Genomic DNA, 22231 nt, shown 5'->3' with positions numbered 1-22231 from the left:
TGGAACTTTCAGTGTAAAATTTGTAGACATGGAAGATTTAACTGCTTTCTAATTTATTTGCAAGCTGTGAGCCCACAATCTTTGTCAGGAAACTTATTCCATTGTGAACTATACAAATAGACTTTGATGTAAATATGACTCATTCAAAGAGGAAGTCTTGTGGGGGGGGAGGGGGGTATTTGGATAAAGTTAGGAGAAAAAGAAAAAAACCCAGCAGCTGCAAATTCAACTTGTGTAAAATATGACTGAAGGAATCTGGGCTTTACAAGAGAGAGAGAGAGAGAGAGAGAAAGAGAGAGAGAGAGAGAGGGAGGGAGGGAGGGAGGGAGAGAGAGAGAGAGAGAGAGAGAGAGAGAGAGAGAGAGAGAGAGAGAGAGGGAGGGAGGGAGGTCCCAGACAGTTCTGAACAACATTAGTCAAGCCACCTAATCATGGGTTCAATGAAGACTTTATGCATAAAGAAATGATGCAGTCTTTTTTACCCATTGGGATTATAGAATTCATTATGCAATTTGTAATTTCTTAGGCTTGTTCAGTGATGAGGAATAGAGGGGAGAAACAATTCAGCAATGTAATCATTAATCTGATTTCTTTCCCTCCCGCAATTATAACTTTACCTTTACCTATAAAGAAGAGTTGCAGGATTTGGGGTTCACTAGTCTAGAGAAAAGAAGGACTGGTGGGGCATGATAGTAGTATTCCAGTATTTGAGTGGGTGCAACAAAGAGGAGGGGGTTAATTTATTTTCCAAAGCATTAGAGGGCAGGACAAGAAACAATGGATGGAAACTAATCAAGGAGAGAAACAACCTGGAATTGAAGAGAAACTTCCTAAGAGTGAGGACAATTAATCAGTGGAATAGCTTGCCTTCAAAAGTTGTGGGTACTTTATCACTGGATGTTTTTAAGAAGAGACTGGACAGTCACTTGTCTGAAATGGTATAGGATCTCCTGCTTGAGCAGGGGGCTGGACTAGAAGATCTCCAAGGTCCCTTCCAGCTCTATTCTGATTCTCTTCTTCTGTTTATTTTAGCTGGAAATGCTCATTTCCACCATACCACAAGGCCATTGGCCAAAGGGGAAAAATTGATATAACCTAAGCTAAATTAAGCAAACTTAGTGCAAGTTGTATCCAGTGAATCTAACCTTCACAAGAGTTATTAGTCTTCCTGCATAGGAACTGTGGTGGTGCAGTGAATGCAGCACCGCAGGCTACTTCTGCTAATTGTCAGCTGCCTGCAATTTGGCAGATCAATTCTCACCAGGCTCAAGGTTGATTCAGCCTTCCATCCTTCCGAGGTAAGTAAAATGAGGACCCAGATAGTTGGGGGCAATGTGCTGACTTTAAACTGCTTAGAGAGGGCTGTAAAGAACTGTGAAGCAGTATATGAGTTTATGTGCTACTGCTATATGCATACTGTTAGAAAGCATATATTCTCCTCATTCCACAAATGTAAGCTGCAGTTGTGATAAAGGGACAAAAAGAAAATAACATCCCTGTCATGGCCCCATTGGAGCTTGGTTCCGAGGAGGAGAGGGAGCCAGGGCTGACGGAAGAAGAGGGTGCAGCCTTTAAGGTCCAGGAGAAACAACTGAAGGAGCAGGATAAGGCAGTCCTGAGTCCCTTGGGCCTCAAAAGAAGAAGAGAGGGTGCAGGATGACTGAGTAAGGAAGGAGTAGATGGAAAGGGCAGGAAGCGGAGCAGAGGCGCTCTGGAGGCAAGCAACTTTCTCCCCCCCCCCCCCGATTCCCAAGCATGGAGAATGGAAAAGAGGAGGAGTCAACACAGGACATCCCTACGAGGTGTTTGGAGGGCGTAGGCCGAAGGCAGCTGAAGGAGGACTGTGACCTGATTGGACCAGGGGTGAAATGCTCCCATTTCAAACTGGATCGCCTGATCCAGTAGCAATGGCAACGGGTGGTTCGGAGAACCAGTAGCAAAAATCCCTGCCCCCCCCATGCCCAGCTGAGCCATGCGATCATCAGAGGCTTTTTTTTTTACTTTTAAAAGCATTTTTTCTTCGGCCGAAAAAAATGCTTTTAAAAGATAAAAAATAAGCCTCTGATGATTGTGCGGCTCAGCTGGGATCGTCAGAAGCTTTTAAAAGCATTTTTTTAACAACCTTTTCAGCCGAAGAGAAAAAAATGTTTTTAAAAGAAAAAAAAGCCTCTGATGATCAGGCAACTCTGCTGGGATCGTCAGAGCCTTTTAAAAGCATTTTTTTTACAACCGCTTCGGCCGAAGAGGTTGTAGAAAAAATGGTTTTAAAAGAAAAAAAAAAGAGTTGCCCATGCCCACCCAGTCATATTACACCCCCCCAAGCCATGCCCACAGAACCAGAGGTAACAAATTTTACATTTCACCACTGGATTGGACCATGTGATGGATGTGTGACCTGGGGGCAAGGCTTTTGGGTTTTGATTTGGGTGGGGAAAATCTCAGGTCGTTGGGTCTGTTACTTGGAACACTGACACCAGTCTTATTTTCCTTTGGGCTTGAAAATAAGCACTTGGGCTTATTTTCAGGGAGGTCTTTTTTTTTTTGACATGAGGGCGCGGCAAGTGCAGGGGCCAACTAGAGTTGGAGCACAGCTACCACTGCCCCCATCCTCTCCATCCCACTTTCTCCTTGCTTTCTGCAATGGGCCAAGCTCTTGGCACACCCTAGCCTTCACTACACCAGGCAGGAGCAGTGCTGCCAGGAGGATGAAGAGTCCATGCGAGGCCAGCAGCAGCATGGGCAGCTACTTAGCCACTTTAAGATTTGTGGATTTCAACTCCCAGAACTCCTCACAGCTTCCCCATTTTCCTGCCGATCATCCTTTTTAATAATAACTTTATAACTTTATTGTCATTGTACGTGTATACACAGTATACCCATACAACGAAATTCACTTAACACCCAAAGACCAGGTCCAACACACATAACAATCCCCAAACACACTCCCACCCAGCACAATTCCCCACCCCTAAACCACCCAAACATCCACACAACAGACCCAGTAATACTGTCCAACAGCTCACTGATGGTGGCCTTTTAGTTCATTGTTGAATACAATTATAGCTCTGGGATAAAAACTATTCAGAAAATGTGTGGTCCGAGTTTTAATTGTTCTGTATATTCTGCCAGAAGGCAACAGTCCAAAAAGATTGTAAGCAGGATGGGAAGAGTCTCTGAGAATGTTATGCAACTTTCTCAAACAGCGAGATTCGAAGATGCTGTCCAGGGCTGGTAGCTGGAGTCCGATGATATTCTGGGCAGTTTTAATGATTCTCTGTAGAGCTTTTTTGTCTGCTACAGAGCTGCTCCCATACCATGCAAGAATGTCGTATGTCAGGACACTCTCAATGGTGCTGTGATATAGGACAGAAGTAGATGCTGAGATAGATTTCTCTTCCTGAGCATTCTCAGGAGGTACAGCCTCTTCTGTGCCTTCTTCACAAGCATGTTAGCATTCATAGTCCATGAGAGGTCCTTTGAGATATAAATGCCCAGAAATTTAAAACTACCCACCCTCTCCACCTCCTCACCATTTATGTACAATGGTAAGTGTACATCTCTCTTCCTCCTGAAGTCAATTATAAGTTCTTTAGTTTTTGTGGTGTTAAGTGTGAGATTATTTTCATTACACCACAATGTCAGCCCTTGTACTTCCTTCCTGTAAGCAGACTCATTGTTCTTATTAATGAGCCCCACCACTGTTGTGTCATCCACAAATTTAATAATTGCATTGGTGTTATACAATGGGGTGCAGTCATGTGTGTGCAAGGAATAAAGGAAAGGGCTTAGTACATAACCCAGGGGGGCTCCTGTGCTTAGTGTCAGAGTAGAGGAATGGTGAGATCCCATCCTTACTGACTGTGGCCTATTTGTCAGAAAATTCCTTATCCACAAACAAATCCTCTGATTTATACCCAAATTGGACATTTTAAAAAACAACCTGTTGGGTAAAATGGTGTTAAAGGCAGAGCTATAATCCACAAATATCAGCCTCGTATATGTCCCCTGTTGTTCCAAACGATTCAATACAGTATGAACAACAAGAGACATAGCATCGTCAGTTGATCTATTACCCCTATATGCAAATTGGTATGGGTCCAAAGTAGATGGAAGACTAGCCTTAATATAATTCAACACCAGCCTCTCAAAACATTTCATAACAACAGATGTTAAAGCTACTGGTCTATAATCATTAAGGGATACCAATACTGTCTGCTTAGGGACTGGCACTATAATGGATGTCTTCAGGCAGGTAGGGATAGAGCACTGCGACAGGGATAGACTGAAAATATCCATGAACACTCCAGCTAGCTCTGCAGTTCAGTCTCTGACAACTCGTCCCAGAATTCCATCAGGCCCAGCTGACTTTTGGATATTAACATTCTGGAAAGCGTGTCTCACATCATATATCTGCAGTAGAAGTGGTTGTCTATCGATGGTAGATGTTAATGGTGTGCTATCAGTGGTAAATGCTGGAATGATGGTCATTCCTGTGTCCATCTCTGACACAGAAGAATTGATTTAGCTGCTCAGCCAAAGAGTCACTACTGCTAGACATTTTTATTGCTTTGTCCCATGATTTGTCGCAGACCTTGCCATACCCGACCAGAGTTCTCAAAAAGATGTTCAATCCTCCATCTGTATGTAGCTTTAGCATCCTTGATACCCTCTTTCAATTTAGCTCTTGCCTCACTATACTGTAGCACATCACCAGAATGGAAAGCAGCATGTCTTGCTCTTAATAAAAGACACACTTCTCTATTTATCCAGGGCTTGTTGTTAGAGAACACCCGTACTTGTCTGGTCGTAGTGACAACATCAATGCAGCTTTTAATATAAAACAGTACTATTGAAGTGTAAGTATCAATATTGTTCTCCTCAAACAGTGCCCAATCAGTGCTCCCAAAGCAATCTTGAAGTTGCTCCGATGCACCCACTGGCCACACTTGTATTTCTCTAATCGATGGTCTAATTCTGTTGACAAGAAGTCTATATGATGGGATCAAGAACACAGATATATGATCTGACTGTCCCAAGTGGGGTAAAGGCATAGTCCCATATCTGCATGATGTTACTATATACCTGATCCAAGGTATTTTTCCCTCTGGTGGGACAGTCTACATACTGATAGAACTTAGGGAGGACAGTCTTTAAATTGGCTTGATTGAAATCACCTGCAACCACCAGGTAGGCCTGTTGCTGTTTGCTAATAGCAGTTAACAGGTGACTCATGGCTGTGGTCGTATTAGCATCAGGAGGTATATATACTGCAGTTGTTATTACAATGTTAATCCTTTCCTTGGGAGTCCTGCACAGACGCACATTCCAGGATTGCAAGGATGAAGGCTTCGGATGGAGCATTTTTAGGATGTGCATCTGTGCTGGGCTCCTCAAGGAAAGGACAATTGGCAGGAAAATTCCCCCCCCCCAATTTTCCTTCCGACTGTCCTTTCCTTGAAGAGCCCAGCACAGACGCAAATCCCTCTTGTGGCCCACTGGCAGCAAGCAGAGCTGGCAGCAGAGTTGGACAGTGAGGAGGTTGGGGAGGAACTTCGGCCAGTCCTGGGGGCTGGGGAAAGCTCAAACGAGGGCTCTGCATTGGAGGCAGAGAGGGAGCTAGACAGCAGCGAGGCAGAGGAACCGCTGGAGCCTGTTCCCAGTGTGTGCATGCACAGAACTGCCAGAAGACAAGAACAACTCAGAAAGCAGGGTCGACTTGGGAGTAAAGCCACACCTTGGGGGTGATTGGCCCCGCCCATAGGAAACAAAAGAGGAGTGAACAGGGAGTGGGCTTTTGCAGGAAACAATTTATTCATTCTGTGACTCTGAGAGACTCTGTGCCAAGTTTTGCCTTGTACTGCATTCGGAAACAAGTTACGTGGCAGCTTGCCAAGCGAGATAAGATGTGTTGATAAATATTCCTCTGAAAGACTGTTTGGACATGCCTTGCTGACTGTGAATGAAAGTAACTCACAGTCGTGTAAATAAAACAGGTTTTGCTGGGACCAAGACTCTGCTTCCTGCTTTTTAAGGCAGCCTAGGTCAGAACAATCCCAAAAATATTCCATCCGAAGCCTTCAGCCTTGCAATCCTGCACAGGGAAGGCAGAGGTTTGCTCTTAAGCTGCAGCAGAGCATTGCACTGGGAAGTCTCCATGGGTAACATTGAGTTGCACGTCTTGCTCCAGCAAGACGGGTGCAGGTCAGGGTCTTGGCAGCCAGGTAAGACAGGGTTTTGGGGTGCAAAGGAAGAATGGGTGATATCCCCCTTCCTCCTCCATCCCTCTGCAGGGCTGTCACAGAGCTTGCACAGGACAAGCTCCATTCCCTCCCCACTCCAGGGGAAGGATACTGCAAAATACCCATTTCCTCCCAATCAACTGGGACTCAGGAGGCAGAGAATAGATGGGGGAGGGGCCAGTCAGAAGTGGTACTTACCGGTTCTCCAAACTACTCAAAATTTCCACTACCGGTTTTTCAGAACTGATCAGAACCTGCTGAAACACACCTCTGCTCTGAAGTCCTTTCTAGCCCTGTGACTCTATCTTCTACCCTGTTTCCCCCAAAATAGGACATCCCCTGATAATAAGCCCAATCAGGCTTTTGAGCACATGGCAATAAGGCCAAGCACTTATTTCAGGGTTCAAAAAAATATAAGGCAGGGTCTTATTTTTGGGAAAACATGGTATCTTTTAACATAGTTACCTCATTCACCCTAAAAAAGTTATTTTTTTAAAGCTCAGAAGTCCCTGTATCATCATCCTGGGACTTTTGTGCCTTGGAAATGATGACATACTCCTTCTGTATTGTATGCTTAATCAGGGTATATGGAAGGGTGAAGCTTAGGTTCCAGGTAAAAGATGTACTGTCTTGCAAATTGGAACTCTAATATAACTAAAATGCTTTTTATCTTTCTAGAAAGAAAAGAGCTTGTTCTTGATATAACCAACCTTACTGATTGTGTTAAGCTAATATTATTTATTTTAAGAACCATAGTTATGGGGTTTATTGTGTTGGTTGTCCAAAGACCATATTAAAATTCATATATATGTGATGTAATTTGTTCCATGAGAGACAAGATTTCTCTGATTATCCAAGACAAAAGCTTTCCTAAGGCAACTAGAACTGACAATCAGGATATAATATACCCGAACTCAGTGGTGAAATTCAAATTTTTTTTACTACCGGTTCTGTGGGCATGGCTTGGTAGGCGCGATGTGGCTTGGTGGGCGTGGCAGGGGAAGGATACTGCAAAATCTCCATTTCCACCCCACTCCAGGGGAAGGATACTGCAAAATTTCCATTCCTGCCCCACTCCAGGGGAAGGATACTGCAAAATCCCCATTCCCACCCCACTCTGGGACCAGCCAGAGGTGGTATTCGCCGGTTCTCCAAACTACTCAAAATTTCCCCTACCAGTTCTCCAGAACCTGTCAGAACCTGCTGGATTTTACCCCTGCCTGAACTTTATTATTACTAACCCGCCAAAGTCTCAACATTTAGATTTTTTTCTTTTCAATTCCAATTCATAACATTGTATTAAGAAAAAGATTAATTTGAGGCTCTCTCCCTGTGTACATGTATGTAACTACATACACACAGTATGCAGAGGAGAGGAAGACAGGAAGGATAAAACTCATAAAATGGTAAGTAGTTTCAGTCAGCCAAGATCTGCAATTTTGTAAGAATTAATAGGGTGGGGTGATGATTATAGACTATTAATACAGTTCATAAAAACTGCCAAGATCAGTTACCATCTTTCTTCAATTTAGGAAATCTTTCCTAAACTTTTAAAAACTTTTCTGGAGTCATAATAGAACCTTTTTCAAAGGCGGTCTTTGTTCAGCAAAATAACAGTAATTTGTATGAGCGTCATCACAAATGAAAAGCACAACATTACATGCACACCTTAATCATGCTGTAGTTAAACTAAACAAAAGAATGCCATGCTTATATTGTGAGAATTTCCTTGACACTTTCTTCTCTTTTGAATAATTTGAAAAAGAAATGCTTTTTTCATGAAGCTAGTTGAAAAAAAACACAGAGAGCACTTCACAAATACTAGTACTGTTGCCTTAAATATTATATTATTCACTTGGGTACATAGGCAGTCTTTTTTTCAGGTAACACAATACTTAGTCTGAATGTATTTAAATTTTTCATATGATTGCCTATCAAACATGCTTCTTTAGTGACCACATGGATGCTGTATTTAATAAATAAGATTAATTACATAAAACATATGCAACTTCACATATGCCTATGTGAAGCCTCCATAACTCACAGGACATAAAGACTCCCATTCAGTGGTGGGATTCAGCCAGTTTGCACCACTTTGGAAGAACTGGTTGTTAACTTTCTGAGCAGTTTGGCAAACTGGTTGTTGGAAGAAATCATTAGGGGAAGAGAACCAGTTGTTAAATTACTTGAATCCCACCACTGCTCCCATTGATATAAAATAGCCCAGTCTCTATTATCCTCTTTGTAGGACCACTGATAGAGAACATTTTGAAATATTTCTGAAGTCTTGTGATTTGAAAATCACCTTATACTGCCAATCTTTGTAGGCTCTCCCACATGCAAGCATGAGTGTTGCAAGTAGAACCGCTAAGGTTATGGATTGGATACAAACTATATTGCTTTCATGTAGAAGACACCCTGAATCAGGGGTGAAATGCTCCTGGTTCAGACCGGATTGCCCGATCCGGTAGCGATGGCGGCGGGTGGTTCGGAGAACCGGTAGCAAAAATCCCTGCGCCCTCCCCACCATGCCCAGCTGAGCTGTATGATCATCAGAGGCTTTTTTAAAAAAAAACTTTTAAAAGCATTTTTTCTACAACCTCTTCCGACGAAAAAATGCTTTTAAAAGTTAAAAAAAAAAAGCCTCTGATGATCGCGCGGCTCAGCTGGGATTGTCAGAGGCTTTTCAAAGCATTTTTTTCTGCAACCTCTTGGCCGAAGAATCTCTGACGATCCCAGCTGAATTTATTTATTTATTTATTTATTTTTCATATTTGTATACCGCCCTACTCCCGAAGGACTCAGGGCGGTGAACAGCCATAATAAATACAAATACATATAGAAGTTAAAAACTATTAAGAAACAGATTAAGTAATTTAGGCTCAAAGATTAAAAAACATCCAAATTTATCTAAAGAGGTTTAAAACCCAATTTAAAAGACAGTTTAAAAGCCAATTAAAAAGGGAGAGTTAGGCCAGGCCAGCTTGTTGGAATAGAAATGTTTTCAGGGCTCGGCAGAAAATGCGTAAGTCTTGGATGTTTCGTAACTCCGGGGGAAGCCCGTTCCAGATGGTAGGTGCCCCCACAGAAAAGGCTCTCCCCCTGGGGGCCGTCAGTCGACATTGTTTGGCCGACGGCACCCTGAGGAGTCCCTCTCTATGGGAGCGAACTGGTCGGTGAGAGGCTATTGGTGGCAGGAGGCGGTCTCGTAAGTACCCTGGTCCTGAGCCATGGAGCGCTCTAAAGATAGTAACCAAAACCTTGAAGCGCACCCGGAAGACCACTGGGAGCCAGTGCAGCTCGCGCAGGAGGGGGGTTACATGAGAGCGCCACATTGCTCCCATTACCACCCGCGCGGCCGCATTCTGGACCAGTTGGAGCCTTCGGGTGCTTCTCAAGGGGAGCCCCATGTAGAGAGCATTACAATAATCCAGGCGTGAGGTGACAAGGACGTGAGTGACCATGCGTAACGAGTCCCGATCCAGAAAGGGATGCAACTGGCGAATCAGGCGAACCTGATAAAAAGTCCTCCTGGCCACAGACGTCATATGCTCTTCAAAAGACAGCCGTGAGTCCAGGAGGATGCCCAAGTTGCAAACCCCATCTGTGGGGGCCAACGACTTGCCCCCAATAGTCAGAGATGGCGCCAACTGACTATATCGGGACGACGGAAACCACAGCCACTCGGTCTTGGATGGGTTGAGTCTGAGTTTGTTCCTCCCCATCCAGATCCGTACGGCCTCCAGGCACCGGGACATCACCTCGAGGGCATCATTGGGGTGGTCTGGGGTGGAGATGTACAGCTGGGTGTCATCAGCGTACTGATGGTACTTCACCCCAAAACCACGGATGATCTCACCCAGCGGCTTCACATAAATGTTGAATAGAAGGGGCGAGAGGACCGATCCTTGTGGCACCCCACATATAAGGGGCCTCGGGGTCGACCTCTGCCCTCCTGTCAACACAGACTGCGACCGGTCAGAGAGAAAGGAGGAGAACCACTGTAGAACAGTGCCCCCCACCCCCAACCCTTCCAACCGGTGCAGCATGATATCATGATCAATGGTATCAAAAGCCGCTGAGAGGTCTAATAGGACAAGGACTGAGGAGCAACCCCTGTCCCGAGCCCTCCAGAGATCATCAACCAATGCGACCAATGCTGTCTCTGTGCTGTACCCGGGCCTGAATCCTGACTGGAACGGATCTAGATAATTCGATTCATCCAGGTACTGAGGCAGTTGTCGTGCAACCACACTCTCAACAACCTTTGCAACAAAGCGAAGGTTGGAGACAGGACGATAATTTGCTAATACAGCTGGATCCAGGGAGGGCTTCTTGAGGAGGGGCCTCACCACTGCCTCTTTCAAGACGGTGGGAAAGACACCCTCACTCAAAGAAGCATTTATAATCTCCTGGAGCCAGCCTCGTGTCACCTCCCGGGAGGCCAGTACCAACCAGGATGGACACGGGTCCAATAAACATGTGGTCGCCTTTAGTCTGTTCAGTATCCTGTCCACGCTTTCGGGAGTCACAGGATCAAACTCTTCCCAAATAATATTATCAGGACCTGCCCCTGTCATCTCCTCTGGATCAATCCAGTCAGAGTCTAGCTGTTCACGAATCTGAGCAATTTTGTCATACAGATATTGTACAAAATCCTCAGCTCTACCCTCCAAGGGGTCTTCCCGCGTCTCTTGATGGAGCAGAGAGCGGGTCACCCTAAACAGGGCGGCTGGGCGATTATCTGATGACGCAATAAGAGTAGAAAAATAGTTACTCTTCTCTACTCTTATCGCCACTAGGTAATTCTTAATATGAGATCTTACCAGTGTTCGGTCAGATTCAGAACGACTAGCCCTCCAACTGCTCTCTAGGCGTCTTTTCCGGCACTTCATCTCCCTCAGCTCCTCAGTATACCAAGGAGCCAGGTGAGACCGGCGCCGGGTCAGAGGCCACAAAGGCACGACTCGGTCTAAATCTCTCAGGATCCATCAGGCGCCTGGGACGGAACCACCTGGTCGGTTCCGCCTCCCTGCGGTGGGGTGTGGCAGTTCGAAGGTCCAGGCGAAGGAGGGAGTGATCTGACCATGACAAGGGTTCAATCACTATATCCCCTATCTCGAGATCACTCAACCACTGTCCAGAGACAAAAACAAGGTCCAGTGTGTGTCCCCCCATGTGAGTAGAGCCATAAATTAACTGGGTCAGGTCCATAGCCGTCATGGAAGCCATGAACTCCCGAGCCACCTCAGATGTCTCGCCAACTGATGACAGGTTAAAATCCCCCATGACCATAAGCCTGGGGGTGTCAACAGCCACCGCGGCTATAACATCAAGCAGCTCAGGCAGGGCTGCTGCCACATGGCAGGTACGTGACTAGCAAGCCCAACTGCACCCTATGACCCCACTTCACAAGAAGGGACTCACATCCAGCCGTCTGAGGAACAGTGGCCTCCCTTGGTCCAAGACCCTCGTTAATAACAACCGCCACCCCTCCACCCCTCCCCTGAGACCTTGGCTGATGGAAAGCACGGAAACCTGGTGGGCACATATCAACAAGGGGGGCTCCCCCTTCCTGGCCCAACCAGGTCTCCGTAATACCCGCCAGGTCCGCACCCCCCTCCTGAATAAGATCACAAATGAGGGGGGCTTTATTTACCACGGACCTGGCATTGCACAGCATCAGCCGAAGGCCTGGGGCCCGAGGTTCCGTACAACCTGGGGAACGAGAAGAGTTTTGAGGGTCGGAGCGCGCCACCGCTTGTAAACAGCGAGGACGCACTCCCGTAGGATGATGTGGCCCCCTGCTCCCGCCATATCTGCCCCTCCCACCTACAGTATCGATGTTATGGGCATCTGTATCGTAAGATCTAATCATCTCCTTGACCCCAGAGTTCACACCTCCCATGCCATGCCCTACGGCTGGCCCAGATACCCTCCCCCGCGGGTCTTCCCCCGAACCCACGTAATCTACCCCCCTCCCAGAATCCCTTAAAATCTTATTAAGAAATTTCCCTAAAAAACCCCATAACCCTCTTTTTGCTGTATGCCATCTCTCCGGACTCCAAAGTCCGTCATCGAGATAGGCCCTCGATAAAGAAGAGGGCCAGACCTGCGAGAGGGGGGCATCTCGCAGTTTGAGGAGTTCTCCCAATGAGTACATTTTGTAGCTAGATAGTCTATAGTTGGTAGGCATGTCCTAGTTATCCAGGGTCCTGTGGAGAGAGTATCAATTAGAGGTACAAGTCATTTTAGTCCTGCTGAACTCTCATATCAGCGGTAGAAAGAGCCATTTTGAACTCAGATGTGAACATCGATCACCCTCTCACGGCAACCAGATATAAGGGAGGAAAACAGCAGCTATAGTCCTGTTCTTTCAATGTTGTACCTAGGCATAGATGGAATAGCCAATCCTTGAGATTAGAGATACGGATAGTCTGTGGGAAATATATATAGTAGGCGAAAATCCAGGGAGACTCAGATGAAATAAAAGTAAGGAAATTCTCATCCTGATATACAGGAAACAACAAACCTGGATAGCAAATGATTCACAAAAAGCCGAATATCCGGTCATAAAAGGGCGATAGGAGATAAAAATACAGGAGGGGGGATGGAATAAGGCAGTCACTTTGTAGAAGCAAAGCCCCCATGATAGATATAACAATCATTTCTAATCTCCTTAGCTTTCTTTAAGTCTTTTATGCATGAAGGGTTAACGCCCCCCCCCCATAGAAAGAGAGGGGGGAGGCCTCTGGGATGGTAATCCAGAGCTGGCCCGACAATGGAAGGATCAGCATCTTTCCATTGCCCAGGAGATCAGTTGAAAATAAATAAGAAAGGTCCCTATTCTCCTTTCTGAGGCCTCTTTGGTCTCTAAATTGCTTTGGTTTTTGCTGCCTGTAACTGCCAACTGTAACTGCTATTTCGGGCGCCATTTTGGAATTTTAAACTGCCACCACCATCGGCCTCCTCCGCACCGATTTCGCCCACCGCCGGCCTCTGCAGGCAACCTCCAATCTTGCCAAGGGTCTAACGAAGTCAGCCCAGGGTGCCAGACAGTCATCGCAGCTGTATATCGCCATCCATCCGGCAGCCTCTGATGAATGTAGGGCCAGCTGTCATGAAGCTATCGGCCCAAATTCGCTGACTCAAATCCCACCAGCACTGCCCGTCTCATTATAAGCTGTTTCAGAGAGCGAAGCCACAAAACCGCTCTCCTAGAAGGTCTTCCGGAGCCGAAAATGCTCCCATCGGATCGGCAAATCAGCCCTCTCAACACACCATGGGCCATAGATGGGTAATTGGCCCTAAGGACCCCCAACTGTCAGGACATTACCCCCGTAAAACCGGAGCTCCATCGGGAGTCGCCATCTTGGGCATGTGCGAGGGTTCCATTCAATTGCCTGATCGGCAGAGAGGTATTTTTTAAAAAGCCTCTCTGACGATCCCAGCTGAGTTGCCTGATCGGCAGAGGCTTTTCAAAGCATTAGAAAAAATGCTTTGAAAAGTTAAAAAAAAAAGTTGGCCATGTCCATCCCAGTCACATTACCCCCCCAACCAAGCCACACCCACAGAACCGGTAGTAACAAATTTTACATTTCACCCCTGCCCTGAATCCTGGTGGATCTTGGTCTCATGGGCTGCATTTTGATTTTACAGCAGAACTCTTTCTTCTCAAAGGATAATGAGACACTAAGAAATGCTGAAGTAAAGATAATTGGCAAAAGGGTTTGTGGAATCATTTGATTTAAACAACAACCAGTTCACATGACCTTTAGTTCATAGCAATCTGAACTACTGGGATTTCCTGCTTTAGAAGAGGAAGAAGCCAAAGCAGCAAATATTGGCTTCAGATATGTACTTCCTGGCAGCTCTGTGGATTAATGGGGTTTTCTTCCTAGCCAAAGGAATAAATTAATATGTGGCTTGGTGCTGCTTTTTTCCTAAGAACTTGGCAAAGAGTGTTCAATCCCAGTGGTTCGGTTTGTGTTTAGAGCTCACAGTACCTTGGAAACCTAAGATATTTCTAAATGGATCAATCACCATCCTTATTCTTAGAATTTTATGTGACTTTATGTGACTCTTGACATTGCTTTCCACTGCATACAATACCCTTTCATGTTCCCTCACTCACTGTTCCTTTTTTTTTTTCCTTACAAGAGGAAATCTGGTAAGGAGAAAAATATTAAGTGGCATGATCAAGGCCAAAAAGAAAGCTTGCAGTTTAGGGATATTTGACTTATATAACTTAACCTTCCCCATTTATTCCAGGTACACCACTTTAAAATATCCACATTTGGAAAATAGAGATAGAAAAATCTGAAGGCCAAATTATTGAAAAACAAGGATTATTTAGACATGACAAATGACACTGTTAGAAATGAAACAATGATTACTCATACAAGTTATGCATGAACTGAATTTTGATTCTGTTCAGTACTCGGAAACTAATGTAGGCAGTATACATACTGTATGGCAGCCTGTTCCACTGGCTTATCCTATACAGTAGATAAGAGATTCCTCCTGAGGTCTAACCTGAGCCTCCTTCTTTGTAATTTTAAGCCATTAGTTCTGATCCTGCTCTCTACACAATATAGAATAAATAAATCCTTCTGTGTGTACTAACTTTACATATTTGAAGACTACTATCAGATTTCCCGTCAGTTATCCTTTCAGAGTTTAGGCAGATCCTTCAACTTTTCCTCATTGGCATGGTTATAAGCTCTCCATCAAAGTTATTCCTATTTTAAATTCTGTGGTGCTCAAGTCTAGAAACTACCTCGAATAGGATTTGATTACTGAGAGCATAGTGGGGTGGTTCATCGAATAACCAATCTTTCCCCCATTCCGCCCCTTCCCCACATGGTCTTAGGTTTTAATGTTCTATGCAAGCACATAGAATGTAACACTCCTGCAGCATCATGTTAGATTTGCACACAGCTACCTTGGTTCCCCTTAACAGGGAATCACTGACCACAGTGACACACCTCTGTTTTTCTCAGGGCGGCCCTTTGATAGGTTCAATCTATGTGGTACAAGATCCTGCCCATTCTTCTGACAGGACAATCAATTATCCTTTGGAGAAATAATAAGAGTTATAGTAAGTAATAATAAGATATACTATAATATAATAAGATATGATAAATATAAGTTAATAATAAGAGAAAATAAAAGATCCCAGAAGAAACTAGCATGGTCCCATAAATAACTCTCTCTATGGAAAAAAATTATCTTCCACGAAATTGGTCCCTGGTGCCAAAAAGGTTGGGGATTGCTGCCCTAAGATTCTGTCTTCAGCTCAGGTACTCTTAAATAAGTTCATAAATGATTTAGATGAGGTGATAGAAGGAGGACTCATTAAATTCACAGATGACAGCAAGCTGACAGAAATAGCCACTATTTTAGAAGATAGGCTCAAGATCCAGAGGAATCTCAACAGATTTGAACACTAGGCCCTATCCAACAAAATGAAATTCAGTGGTGAGAAAAGCAAGGTTTTATACTTAAGGAAGAAAAACCAAATCCACAGATATGTAATAGGTAGTACCTGGCTTAATAGCTTTAATTATTAAAGCTATTTAATAGTTTTGCTATTTGCTAAGACCAGACATGGAATATTGCATCCAGTTTTGGTCACCATGATACAGAAAAGTTGTTGAGATTCTAGAAAGAATGCAGAGAAGAGCAACAAAAATGATTAGGGGCAGTGGTGGGTTGATACTGGTTCACCTCAGATCAGGCGAACCAGTAGCAGCGGTAGTGGGAGGCTCCGCCCACCTGCCCAGACACTTCTGCGCATGTGCAGAAGCGTCACGCATGCGTGAGTATGCATGCACCCACGAGCGAAACGGTAGTGACGAGTTTTGAAACCCATTACTGATTAGGGGACTGGAAGGTAAAACTTATGAAGAATGATTGGAGGAACTAGGTGTGTTTAGTTTAATGAAAAGAAGAACTAGGGGTGACATGATAGCAGTCTTCCAATATCCAATGGGCTGCCACAAGGAAGTGGGATTCAACCTAATCTCCAAAGCACCTGGAGGCAGGACAAGATGTAACAGATAGAAGCTTAACAAAAGGAGAACCAACATAGAACTAAGGAGAAATTTCTTGACAGGACTATTAATCAGTAGGATAGCTTTCCTCCAAAACTGGAGGTTTTTAGAAAGAGATTGGGCAGCTATTTGTCTGAAATGGTATAGGGTCTCCTGCTTGAGCCTCCAAGGTCCATTGCAACTCTGTTATTCTGCCAAGACTGGTATCAATTCCTGAGGTCACTGGCACAAAGTGCCTCTTGGTACTCCAATTCTGTGGACCATGTGCCCCCATATGTTTGTCTCTGCCAAAGGGAGTTATTCCTGTTCTTTGGATTCCTCTTTTCCTCCATGAGAATATCCTTTTAAAGACATCCCAATTAGGTGTAGCAACTCTCTTTTCTAGCCTCTTCACCTTCTCTTCCAATAAGAAAACAAGTGTCAGCCTCAGCTTTTCTGCTTTAGCTGCCATAAGAAACGGGGAGGGATTAGGTATGGAGCAAAGGGGGGGAAGAGAGCAGGAGGGGGTTTGTCTTTGTAGGAGGGGACTTCGTGGGAATCGAAACTGGATTTCAGAAGGGGATGGCTGACCAACTCGACATTCCTGATGGATGACGCTGCCAGACGTGTTGCCACCTGACCTTTGGAAGACCTTTAGATTGGCTGAGAAAATATAAACACGAGGGGGGGAAGAAGCTTAGTAGATGCATTTCGCGCGTTTTGTTCACTTCCAGCTTTTCCTGGGTTGTTAATCTTTTCATATTCAGTAAAAGTACCAAATTCTTCAAAATGCTTGAGTTTGGGGTTTTCTTTCCTGGATACTGAAGGAAGCATACCTGACATTAAGCTGGAAGTCATCTCAGTCATCCCGGACAAAACCCGAGGGGACTGAAAATCCAAAGTATGTCAGATCGAGGGAGTGATGAAGAAGGGAAGATGGGGGCAGCGAGTTCAACCACCCTCCAGTCGGAAAGAGAAACTGCAGAATGGCTGGAAAAACTCCGTTTGGAACCGGAGGAAGCTAGATGGTCCAAAGGAGTGGGGAGACTGCCGGACTGGGGGGAGAATCCCCGGGGAGTGACGACTTCCAGACCCCGAAAAAGGGAGGCAGTGTGGATGCAACAGCAGAAGGAACGTCTCATGATAGATCAAGCCTTGCAGCTTATCCGTGATGTGGAAGAAAGCAGAAAAAACCGTGAGTCTTTTGAAACTCCTGTGGAGAAGGGGGAAGCAGACCCCAGGGGGGAGGCCGAGGAGACAGCCTGCGGGGGAGAGGAAGAGTTTGAGGAGGGAACATCCCAGGCTTCGGCAGCTCGAGGAAGAGATGCAGCCGGCCAGAGAACCCCAGCCCTGCAGGCCCCCCCCCGCAGACGTAAAAAGCCAAAAATCTCCCCCCTTCCTGGGAAGTTTGATGGAAATCCTAAAACCTTGGGATTTTTCCTGACCCAAGTGTGGAACCACATGCAGGATTGGGGGGAGGACTACGAAACGGATGCGGCTAAAGTCAGAAGCGTTGCGAATGCCCTAGAGGGAGTGGCGGCTGAGTGGATGGTAGTTCTCCACAATAACAACTCCCTCCTGCTGAGAAATTACAACCAGTTCATGAGGGCCCTTAGAAGACGTTTTGAAGACCATTTAGCTGAACGAAAGGCGAGACTCAGAATGAAGAGCATTCAGCAGGGTCGGAGGCTGGTGGCAGAGTATATCCAAGAGTTTCGTGAACTGGCACCTTATATGACAGGCTGGTCAGAAATGGCTCTTTTGGAGAGTTTCAAGGATGGATTGAATGATGAGATATATCGAGATTGCAGGAGCATGGGGGTCCCCGATGATTTGCATAGATGGTACATAGTAGCTGAGGATGTGGAGATCGAGCTGAAACGGAGCGAACTCCGAGGAAGGCGGATGGGGGACCAGTCATCCTCTTTCTACCGTAAGGGGGCGGCCAAGATGACTGGCGGGAAGACCGAATTCAAACCCAAGTCAAAGCCCTTCACCTGTTTCAAATGTGGGAAGGAGGGTCACCGGGCGGCCGAATGTTTCTCCAAACCACCGCCAAAAACCACCGGGGCCAGCCAAAAGAAAAGCGATAAAATACCCGCCAAAACCCGCGGCACCGCCCTGAAAGGAGAAGTCGTTGAGTTCACTCCCCGGAACCAGCGTGAGTTGGGAACTCCGACCAACGATGACGACAGCGAGACGGACTCCGACTCGGACACCGATGAACGGGTGAGTCACACGGAAGAACCCTTACTCATCCCCGTAGAAGTAAGGGTGCCCTCCACAGGAACTCACGCGCAATTGTTAGCCCTGTTGGACTCGGGGTGCACTAGGTGCATAATTAGCCCCAAAGTAGTGGAGGAAATGGGACTGAGACTGAAAACTTTAAAAAGACCCATTGCATTTTGTCAATTAGATGGGTCGATTGCAGGAGGGGGCCCAGCTAGTTTTATGACCGAACCCCTTGAACTACAGTTGGGGAATCATATAGAGAAGCTCAGTTTTATCGTAGCACCTGGCATGGAAAGGCCCCTGATTCTAGGACTGCCCTGGCTTCGTAAATGGAACCCACGAGTAAATTGGAAAACGGGGGTCCTGCGCATCCGTACGGCAGAACCAACTCCGGAAAAGGAAGGCCCCTCCCTAAGGGACAACATAAGACCAGAAGGGGCCGCAGTAGCCATTAACTATATTGAGGGAGAAGAGAAAATTCCGAAGGAATATTGGGACCTCAAGGAAGTGTTTAGTGAAAAAGCGTCTGATACTCTGCCTCCCCACAGGGCCACTGACTGCACCATTGAAATACTCCCAGGGGTGAAGCTTCCCAAACCAAAAATATACCCCATGACACCTCGAGAATTGGAGGAATTGCGGAATTTTATTGACAAAAACTTAGAACGGGGATTTATCGAACGAGCCAAACCCAAGGTAGCAGCGCCAGTAATGTTCCGCGAAAAGAAAGATGGATCCTTCAGATTAGTTGTTGATTATAGAAACATGAACGCCATTTGCGTGGAAAATGTCTATCCCCTCCCACTTATGAAGGACATGTTGGCCCATTTAGGAAAGGGAAAATTTTTTACCAAACTTGATTTAAGAGAGGCATACTACCGAGTGAGAATAAAAGAGGGAGATGAATGGAAGAGAGCATTTAATTGCCCACTGGGGTGTTTCCAATTTAGAGTACTCCCTTTTGGACTACAGGGGGCCCCGGCCGTATTCATGCAGTTGATCAACGAAGTGTTGCATGAGCATCTATATAAGGGGGTGTTGGTCTATTTGGACGATATTCTAATTTATTCTGACAACATGGCCGACCATATCAGATTGGTTCGAGCGGTCTTGAATAAACTCAGAGCAGCTGAACTCTATGCCAAACTTTCTAAATGTGAATTCCATCAAGACAAAATCGACTATCTTGGATATCGTATATCGCATGAGGGAATAGAGATGGACCCGGAAAAGGTCCGGGCAGTAATGGAATGGGCCGCACCACGCACCCGTAAACAGTTACAGAGTTTCTTAGGGTTTGCTAACTTTTATAGACAATTTATCCCCTCTTTCGCAAAAATCACACTGCCAATTACAAACTTGCTCAAAACCAAAGGGGAAGTAAAACCCAAACCCTCGAAACCACTAGAATGGACTATGGACTGTCAGGCCGCTTTCGAAAAACTGAAACGGTTGTTTGCAGCTGAACCTGTGCTCAAACACCCCGACATAGAACAACCTTTTGTAGTACAAGCGGATGCTAGCGACATTGCCGTAGGAGCGATACTCTTGCAAAAGAATGAGAATGGAATATTACAACCCTGTGCTTATACATCCCGTAAGCTATCTGAGACAGAAAGGAGATGGGCCATATGGGAGAAGGAAGCGTTTGCAGTTAGATGGGCGCTGTTAACATGGAGACAATTTTTAGAAGGGGCAAAACACCCTTTCGAGGTGTGGACTGACCATAAGAATCTAGAAGCATTAAAAACACTACGCAAATTGTCACCCAAACAGGCACGCTGGGCCCAACATTTCAAGCGTTTCAATTTCACTTTACGTTACCTTCCTGGGGGGAAAAATTTCATGGCGGACGCACTTTCCAGATTACCACAGTACAACAGCATAAAGAAGGAAGTGGTTCAACCAATGATCCCCTTAACGCAATTGGCAACACCTGTCACTACCAGAGCTCAGAGTAAAACCGATCCAGAACTCTCAGGGGATTTACTCGAAAAGTTACGAGAAGCGCTAAAAGCTGACGAGTGGTTTAAAATCCACTCGAATGAATGCACACTTCGCGACGGACTAGCTTGGGTTGGATCAAAATTGTATGTTCCGACCACATTAAGACCAACCGTATTGAAATATGCGCATGATGCCAAAGCCGCAGGACACTTTGCGTTTGTCAAAACTTTACATCTTGTTAAGAGACAGTTTTGGTGGCCTGCACTGAAAAAGGACATACAGGCATATGTGGCTAGCTGTCCAGTATGTGCCTCGGCTAAAAGACCGCCAGGAAAATCCCCTGGATTACTGCAAAGTGTGGCTAGACCGAATGCCCCATGGAAGGAAATATCTATGGATTTTATTGTGGACTTACCCGACAGTGAGGGCTGCACTGTCATTTGGGTAGTAACTGATTTGTTTTCCAAACAAGTACATTTCATACCTTGCTCAAAGATCCCTTCAGCAAAAACCCTCGCAAAATTATTTATTCGGCAGATTTACCGACTACATGGGTCTCCGAAAAGAATAATTTCTGATAGGGGTGTGCAATTTACTTCCAGTTTCTGGAGAGAATTTTTAAGATTGATAGGCTCCGCACAGGGGTTGAGTTCCAGTCACCACCCTCAGACAAATGGTGCTTGTGAAAGAACCAATGGGGTGCTCGAACAATACCTTAGGTGTTACGTGAATTACCAACAGGACAATTGGGTAGACTTGTTGCCATTTGCAGAAGTGGCGTATAACAATTCTGTGCATAGTAGCACCGGATTCACCCCTTTTAAGGTTGCATCAGGCCAGGATTTTGTACCCATTCCCGAGTTACCTCAAGATGATCCCCAAAATCCCTCCTTGATAGATTGGATGGAACAACTAAGGAGCACCTGGACAGTGACTCGGAAGGCATTAGATGAGGCACACCGAGCTCATAAGGCACAAGCCGATAAGAAAAGGTCCCCAGCTCACATTTATAAAGTGGGGGATAAAGTCTATTTGTCTACCAAATACTTACAAACCACCCAGAGATCTAAAAAGCTGGGGCCTAAGTATGTAGGACCATTCCGTGTGATTAGACTGATAAATCCAGTGACAGTTGAATTAGAATTACCAAAAACCTTGAGACGGATACATCCTGTATTTCATGTTAGTTTATTGAAACCTGAACACTCATCTCCCCTAAGGGTTGATCATAGCAACCCTCCAATTCCCATCCTCATAGAAGGGGAGCAACATTTTGAGGTTAAGGAAATCTTGGACTCTAGAAAACACCATGGTAAAGTCCAATATCTAATTGCCTGGAAACATTTTCCACTATCTCAAGCTGAATGGGTAAATAAATGGGATGTCCGAGCTCCCAAGAAAGTACAACAGTTCTATGCCAAATACCCTGATAAACCTTGATCATTGTATATATTCTGTTTCTCTTTCTCTTTTTCCTTTTATTTAGGACTAACGTCTCTTCTGCAAGAGGGGCCGAATGTCAGCCTCAGCTTTTCTGCTTTAGCTGCCATAAGAAACGGGGAGGGATTAGGTATGGAGCAAAGGGGGGGAAGAGAGCAGGAGGGGGTTTGTCTTTGTAGGAGGGGACTTCGTGGGAATCGAAACTGGATTTCAGAAGGGGATGGCTGACCAACTCGACATTCCTGATGGATGACGCTGCCAGACGTGTTGCCACCTGACCTTTGGAAGACCTTTAGATTGGCTGAGAAAATATAAACACGAGGGGGGGAAGAAGCTTAG

Source organism: Pituophis catenifer, unplaced genomic scaffold (genome assembly GCF_029215685.1).
Source record: "Pituophis catenifer annectens isolate HBS135680 unplaced genomic scaffold, rPitCat1.0.hap2 SCAF_1, whole genome shotgun sequence".
Taxonomy (NCBI): domain Eukaryota; kingdom Metazoa; phylum Chordata; class Lepidosauria; order Squamata; family Colubridae; genus Pituophis; species Pituophis catenifer.
This window is presented reverse-complemented; position numbering follows the sequence as displayed.